The sequence below is a fragment of the Pinus tabuliformis genome, chromosome 8 (genome assembly GCF_031772625.1).
Source record: "Pinus tabuliformis cultivar Carrire ecotype Pingquan chromosome 8, CPIR1, whole genome shotgun sequence".
NCBI lineage: Eukaryota > Viridiplantae > Streptophyta > Pinopsida > Pinales > Pinaceae > Pinus > Pinus tabuliformis.
This window is the reverse complement of record NC_142294.1, coordinates 1,417,339,098-1,417,348,005: the sequence shown is the minus strand read 5'-3', so window position 1 is coordinate 1,417,348,005 and position 8,908 is coordinate 1,417,339,098.

Genomic DNA, 8,908 nt, shown 5'->3' with positions numbered 1-8,908 from the left:
TGTATGTGTGTGTGCTAGCATTTCTCAGTTTCCAGTGCATTTATTTTCCACAGTATTTTATTGGTGAAAATTTCAGTTGTAAATTATTCATTGTTTGTCGTAGGAAATATACTGTTAATTAATTTACAGTTAGAAGAATAATTTCCGATTGTTGTAGTACTTGAAAATTTCACATGACATCAAAGCTAATTTGATCAGGCATGATGCTTAGAAGTAGAAGGAATAAATCATTTAGATTCAATGGGAGTTCAAACTGTTGGGCAGAGGGTTCAATTTTTGTAGTGCCTATAGGAAGGAAAATTCGCAGAGCCCAGTAGTAGTTCTAGCACACAGTAGTGAAGTAGGGAAGTTATTCCAGTGAAGCAGATCAATATTTTCACTAAGGAATTTTTTTCTTGTCTAGGAACAAAGGGTTTTTGCAGCGGTTTGCTAGAGCAAAATTAGTGTTAGGTGAAAGAGGAATAGCACACAAATTTGTCTTAAGTAAATTCTTTAGTAAATCCATGGACATAATTGATATTCAGGAAGCTTCAGATTTGTCTTCAAGGTTGGAGGATGAATTTGTTTGCTTATCAGGCTCAGATTCACAGGGTGTCTGGTATATAGACAATGAAGTGTCAACTCACATGACAGGTGTTACAGAATATTTCTCTAGCTACAATGAGGAGCAGATGGACTTCCATATTATAATGGGAAACAGAGCGAAGTATACTCCAGTGGGGAGAGGTACCATTGATTTTGAGAGGGAGTTAGGAGCAACTACCAATGTTCTAGATGTATTGCATGTGCCAGGATTGGGTATGAATTTGATTTTAGTATCCCAACTACAAGATAAGGGATATGATGTCCACTTCGTAGGGATGAAGGTGTTGGTCAAACACCAGCCCTGGAAGAGAGTGAGATAGATTGGAGTTCGAAGCAATAGGTTGTATAGGTTGCAATTTGATTCTCCAATGGCTCTAATAGGAGTGACAATAGCAATTGGAAGGAACTGAATGAGATATGGCATAGGAGAATGGGATATTTACACCATGGATCACTCAAGATGCTCAGGAAGACAGTAACAGGGGTTCCAGAACTTGGCACAAAACATGGTAATGTGCGTAGAGGGCGCGTGCTTGGAAAATATGCTAAGACAACATTCTGAAGAAGTAAAAACAGAGCAGATGATGTGAGGACTTATACACTCAGACATTTGTGGTTTGATGTCCACTATATCTCTTAGTGGGGCCAAATACTTTGTTATCTTTATTGATGACCATTCCAAGAAAACCTGGATCTACTTCTTGAAGACCATGGATAAGGTCTTCGATTGCTTCAGGGAGTTTAAGGCTCTCGTGTAGAATGCAACAGGGAAGAATATCATGGTGCTTCGCTCAGATAATGGTGGAGAGTATATTGATAAAGACTTCACATATTTATGCGAGGGAAGGCATCATAAGGGAGTGGACAACTCCATACAGTCCACAACAGAATGGTGTAGCGGAGAGGAAAAACAAAACTATAGTTGGGGTTGCAAAAGCATTGTTATATGACCAAGATTTGCCCAAGTTTCTATGGGCATATGCATGTAACACAACAATGTATATTCAGAACATGACTCCTCATAGTGCATTGGGGAAGAAAATGCCAGAAGGAGTCTTCACAGGAGGAAGTCAGAAGTTAGTCACTTTAAGATCTTTGGCAACATTGCTTAGTGCCATGTGGCAGATGAGAAGCGCACCAAATTGGATCAGACTACAGAGAAGGGGTTCGTCATTGGATATAGCGAAATCTCAATGGCATACATGATCTAAATTCCTAGCAATAGGAAGATTGTAGTGAGATGAGATGTAAAGCTCATGGAGGACCAGGTTTTCAAGAGATCTCGTGAGATGCCTGCAAGTGATCAGAATTAGCTAGTTGAAGCTCCATTAGTCCAGCCTTAGGGATAACTATAAGGGCAGCTAGTGTGACAGTCACAGGGATCTAGTATAGTGACCAGTACTAGCATTTCCTCAAGTGCATGGGATCCAACGAGAACACAACAAATGGAGCAATAGAGGCAAGATGAGGAAGAGCTAGTTGAACCTCCCACCAATAGTGGTCGAACCAATCGTGAAGTTCGTCATACATTGAGAGATGTAGAGGAGTTCGTGGAGCTCCTAGAACGAACAAGAGAGATCGCAGACAGTCTGACAAGTACCAAGAAATGGTGGCTCTGGTTCCAAAATCTTCCACCTTTTAGGAAGCCGCACAACATCAGATGTGGGTATATGTGATGGTAGAGGAGTACAACTCTATGAAATGAATGATGTTTGGCAGGTGATGCCAAGGCTTGAGGACAGGTCAGTTGTAGGTTCTTGGTATATCTACAAGATCAAGTACACTCTAGGCCGCAGCGTGGGGAAGTACAAGGCTAGATTTGTGGCAAAGGGGTAAGCACAGAAAGAAGGGATAGATTATGAGGAGACCTTCGCCCCAGTTGCTAGATACACTTCTATCAGGTCAGTTATATCCCTATCAACTCAGATGGGGTGGAAGATTTAGTAGATCGACGTCAAGAAAACATTTTTGAATGGGGTGATGGAGGAGGAGGTGTACATAGAATAGGCAGAGGGCTTCAACACTCATGAGAGACACTTGTGTGTAGATTGAAGAAAGCTCTATACGGGCTCAAGCAGGCTCTCAGGGCATGGTGTGCTCAGATTAACAACCGCATGCAGTAGATGGGATTCATTAAGAGTGACATAGATCCCAACCTTTACTATTTGTTGGTAGAGGAAGAGACACTCATCCTAGTGTTGTATGTGGATGATATCTTCTTGACAGGGTCATCAAAGATCATAGAGGACTATAAGAGGAACCTAGCAGTAGAGTTTGATATGAAGGATTTGGGGTTGATGCACTATTTCCTAGGATTGAAACTGTGGTAGAAGAACAAGGAGTTTAGTCTTGGCCAAGGAAGATATGTTACAGATATTTTGAAGAGATTCAAAATGTAGGATTGTAGACCCATGTCTACACGCATGATCACCAATTGGATGACAAGGATGCATCAAATGAGAAGGATGTTGACCCCACCTTGTATAAATAGCTTATCGATTCTCTCATGTCTTTGGTCAACACTGGGCTATCTATCTTCTTCGTAGTCAATACCCTCAGTAAGTTTATGGTCGAACCAAAGAGGGTACATTGGACAGCGGCAAGGCACATTTTGAGGTATGTAAGCAACATAATAGCGTATGGGCTGAAATATTCCCGAGGGGATGGCGTCAGACTATGGGTTCACAAATGCAGATTGCGTAGGAAGTTCAGTGGAAAGAAAAAGTTCCTTTGGGTATTGCTTTAGTTTTGGATCAGGGATGGTTTCTTTGTGTAGTAGGAAGCATAAGTTAGTAGCACTGTGTTCTGTAGAAGCAAAGTATATGGAAACGAGCACAACTACGTGAGAAGCTATATGGCTTTGGACGTTGCTGGTAAGCTTGTTCAAGCATAAGATGGAGGCAACAGGTGTCTACTGTGATAATAAAAGTTGCATCAAGCTCTCTGAGAATCAAGTATTTCATGACAGGTCAAAACACATAGATATTCGATGTCATTTCATCAGAGATTGTGTGCAGTGTGGAGCGGTCCAACTACAATATGTTTCGACAGATGAGAAGGTTGCAAATATACTCACGAAAGCTCTAGGGAGAGCTAATTTCATCTATTTCAGAGAAAAAATGGGTATGGTGGAGAACCTGTTTCAGAAGCAAGGACAAAGTATTTTTGATTTTGCAGTAGTTGTAGTGGTAGCAACAACAATTGAGTGGGAGCATTAGTTGAATTGCAGTGCAAATACAACGTTGGCAGCAGTATAGGATGTACAGTGCAGTGTCAACAACAACACAAATGCAATAGTTTGGTTCAACTATAGTCAGTGGCAGATGAATGAGATTTAGCACAATTTTTGGTAGATAGTGGTAGGCAGCTACAATTGTCAGACATCCGCAACGTGGTTGGAGGATGTTGCAGAGACAAGGTTATGTTGCAGTTGTGCAACACTAGTTGGAGAGAACACCTTCCTCACTAAGAGGGAGTGTTAGTTTTTGTAGCATGAGATGGTGTTATAATCTAGAAACTTTGTGGAGAGGCTAAAACCCTTTGATTTCTCTAGAACCCGTAAATTGTTTTTGGAAATTCCACCTAGAGATGGCTCAATTAAATTAATTTACCATAATTAAAAAATTTGCTTACTTAGGAAAAGTGGTTAATTAATAGTAATTAATTTAGAAAAGTGAGAATTCTCTAGAAACTGGCACGGATCGAGTAGGAAGTAATCTTATCCATTAATTAATTTTAAATCTTAGCCAATGGATGTGAAAATTTCATCTATCATAGCAACTGTATTTTTTCTTCTAATTGCTAATTTATTTAACGGTTTATTTGTTGTCTCCTACAACAAATATCAAATAATTCATAGTGTGATTTTCACAAATAAACTACAGAAGAAAAATAGCGACAGAAACTGAGAAAGTCCATCACACAGAGATATAAAATTTACGCAGTTATTTTTGGGCAAATGTCCCTGGAAAAAATCCAACTTGGGAAAACTGGTGCAACAGGTGACGGTTTTATTATTATGCAGCAGTGAAATCTGAGTACAATTTATGGATTCCCTATCTGGCAATCCAAACAAGTTTCTGACAAAAATAAGTAGAGAAGAAATTCTCTCACTCCACAAGCAATCTTTGCACTAGCTTCTCCTGAAAAACTAGCCATCCACCCCCCTGCGTAGGCCCTCTGCACAGTCCTTGCGTTGCCTCTCAGACATGTGGCTAAGATCAGCCTCTAAGCAAGTCATCTGTCATGTCCCTTCTCAAAAACATTAGTCATAGGGTGAAACTACACATTTTTGGCACAATTTTGACTTAGGAGGATGACTCCACACTTAGACTTAGGAACTATGGGGAAAATTTGACTTTATTTACTAGCTAGTGGAATGTGGGGGCCACCCACAAGGGGAATACGAACTTGGCCATTCGATGTGCTTGGAGGGAAATCGAATGGGTGGATGGACGAGCCCACATGAGCCTAAGGAGGTCCAAGGGCATAAAAGGAGGATCAACTCTCATTTTCGACCATATTCTACATTTGCAAACAAACACTCACTTGTACACTTTGCTGCTCAGCAAGTCTACTGGCTGTTTAGCCACAAATCTCTCACATGGGAGATTCAACCTCTAATTTATGGGATCATTCGTGCTTGCCCTAGGGAGGCTGTTCTATAGGAGTTTAAGGGAGTCAGGGACAACAACACATTTCAGCCATGCTCGCAAAGGGGGCACTGTGTATTCCTTGGCAGCTAGAAAACACGCAGGAGGAATTGGAGGTCAGCAAGGGGATTCATTGCTTGCTGGGAGATCCTGGAACTGAGAGGGTAGCATAGTGAAGGCATTTTCGCTGGATTTTGCAGCAATCTAGACTAACAGATCGGTCAGTCATATTTCTAGAGAGAGGGACTACGCAGAGGCCATCCAACAATAATTCATGGGGACTTGGGGAGCAGTTGATCTAGGCCAAGAGCCATTCGGGCAGCTAGGAGTTGGATAGCACAGGTAAACCCAACATTTTGGAGGAGTTTGCAGAGGGATTTGCAGGCTCTTTCGTGCAAGTCGAAATTGGCAGTCGAAGCTAGTGAGAGGCCCCAAGGGGGTCGAAAATATGAAGTCAAAACAAACTAAATTCCCTTCTGGGTTTTTTCTGGGTTTTGTCTTAAGGAGTCCGAGGATAAAAGCACACAATTTTCTGGGTAGTTTTTGAGCACCTTCCAGCTAATCGAAGTTCAGCAAGACAATAGTTTACTGGGGTAATGCAGTGCAAAGTGGTGCAGTAGCTGGGCAACCTTTAGCTCAGCTACTTTCCCACCTAGGGTTGGTCTTGCTTGTTCATTGGGACAAGCCCAGGTGCACCATTCCATTTCATATTGTATCTAGTCTGTAGATTTTTAATAATATGGCTCAGTAGCTAAGTTGCACGAAATGGGCATAGGTACGAAACGCAACCTCGCCAAATTTTGGAAACGGGGAAATGCGAATATATATATATATATATATATATATATATATATATATATATATATATATATATATATATATATATATATATATATATATATAGAATTTAGGACATTTAAGAAATGTTATGTGCAATCATAAAGCATACATGATACATTATAATTTATTACATTTAAAAATTATGATTAAATTTACTTCACATTTACTCATGAATGATCACATAATGAAAATAAAAATATCGGAATATCCAAAAGTAACATTTATTATATATCCAAATATCAAAATCAATCTTTATTATATATACTTCTAGGCTAGACCTCAATATTCAGGGCAGCAAGAGAGATCCAAATCAGGGCTTTCTGCATCCACATCCCATTCTTTAGAAGGACCACTGTTGTATTATGGACCCCTACGAGATGCAAGGCGATCCTCTGCCTTCTGTGAGCCCAACCTATTGCGCTTGACAAAATGAATAAAAACATAAGTGCTCCAATTCCTTTCTACTGATGAAGAGCTTTCTACTTGTGAAATAATACGAATGGCAAGGTTTTGTAGATGTACACCATTTGCTCCATGAAAAATCCACTACCTAACTAGATTCATGGTGCTTCTGTCCTCCAAAGCTGATATATCTGCATAATCATCTATTCTTGCAGCAAAACTGGAAAATTCTTCCTTTACCTCCCTGTGTAGATGAGCAGGAAACATTTTCATAAGGGTTTTTTTCGCCCCATTATCCACCTCTCTATCCTTATGGGGTGCGTTTCTCTTCCCATTGCTTTGAGCAATAAGATCCTCATCATAAAATTTGGGGTTTAAGGCATGTGCTAAAGTGTGCAATGGAGTGTTGAAATTGTTCCACCTATCAACAATGATTTTCTTGACTAAACCTACAAAATGATCATCAACAAACAAACGTTGTGGAGACTCTTGCGAAATGATTTCCATAGCTTTCTCAACCATGGAATCCATGCCATCATATACCTCTCCTAATAAAGGTTGGTCAATGTCAGTACTCTGAAGAAGCTCAAATGCAGGGGTTTTCAACTTTAGCAAGAAATCGTTTTTGCTCCACCAATCCTCATGAAGGCACAATCTATGCTCTGAATCTGCTTGTGTCCACTCAATCCAAAGTTGACTCACCACCATAGAAACTAATGCATGCTTAAGCTCAAAAAGGCGGTGCAACATCGGGAAGTTGAGGCATATCTTGTCTCAACAACTTTTAACAACTCCAATTTGGAGTACTCTCGAAATATGGCCTGAGATTGGTGGTGGTTGGTGATGAATTTGACAATCTCCCTTGCTTCCCCTGTGATTTCCTTTATCCATGAAACTTTATTGTCCATCTCCTTTAAGATCAAATTCAGATTATGGACAATCCATGGTGTCCAAAAGATTTGGTCATACCTCCCCTCAATAATTAAACCTGCAGCTTTGCAAACTGGTGCATTGTCCGTGATAACTTGCACCACCATGTTAGGCCTTATTTGTTCAATAGCTTTTATAATAACATCAGCAATGAACTGTGCATCTTTTACCTCTCCTGAGTAGTTTTCCACCTTCATAAACATTGCTCCTTTGGGGGAAGTGGCAATGATATTTATCAATGGTATGTGCCTTGTATCTGTCTATCCATTTGAGACTATGGTAACCCCAAAGCTACTCCAGGAAGAATGAATTGGTGATAAAAGATCCTCCACAAGCTCCTCCTCATTTTTGAGAAGTTGAGTTCTGACTTTCTCATAGTTGGGCCCCTTGTACCCTTGAGCAGCTTTGTTAATTGCCGTTATCCTTATCTTTCCAGTAAGGAGAGCGAACAACATTGAATGGGATACCACATGCATAAATGCACCTAGCCACTCTAGAATCGAAGGATGAAAGTATATCTTCATGACTGTCAAACACGTCTCAAATAAAAACTCAATTACAAGACCTAGTAAAGATGGTATCTGATAAGGAATTGATCTCCATCATTCTAAATGCACTGAATGATGAACAAGGTAACCTCGTGTCCAATGAAGAAGAGGAAGCAATCCCATTCAACAATTTGTGGTCTCTATGCAAGACAGAAGAGAATAGGTTGAAAGGAAATGTGATGAAGAACCTAGAAAAAGGGGTCAAGCAGTTACTAAAAGAAAAAGAAATTTCGGTAAATTTGTTCCTTGAAAGAAAAAGAAGAAAATGGCTAAGGTTCAATGTTATAGATGTCAGGAATATGGGCACTATAAAAGAGATTGTCCTCAAAGGGACAGTAACAAGATAAATAAGGAAGAAGCCTATATTACCGAAGGAGTGGAAGAACTTGAATCAAAGAAGCCTAAGAAGGAAGAAGTGAGAGATCTCTATGATATTCTTCTGTTGTGTAAATTATAGATGGGAAACTTTGGAAATAAGATAGGATGCATCATACTAGAGAATGACATCATGGTAGAAGCATTAAGAGCTCATGACATGGGTAGCATGAAAAATGTCTGGGACAAAAATCTATAGCTATGTAAGGCATAGCTCTTGAAAACCTCATTGAAAGATACTTATGGAGAAGGAAGAAGTCATCTAGGACAAGGCTCATCATACATAACATTTGCAGGATAGGATATGCTAGATCCTCCAGATCCTTTGATGGAATCTTCATTGTAAAGTTTCAAAGATCATGAGGAGAGACAAGTGTTTCATCAAGAATTCCAAACTTGTGGAATTCATGGGATGATGGCATGATGACATAACAAGGAAGCAGGTCAAAGGAATGAAGTTCCTTCATTCAGAGGATGCTGCTATAGGAAGATTGGATGACCCCTAGGAAAGATGAGGTATGTATGCTCACAGGTGATATTATAAAAGTCTTGTCATATGGTTGCAGACAACATCGA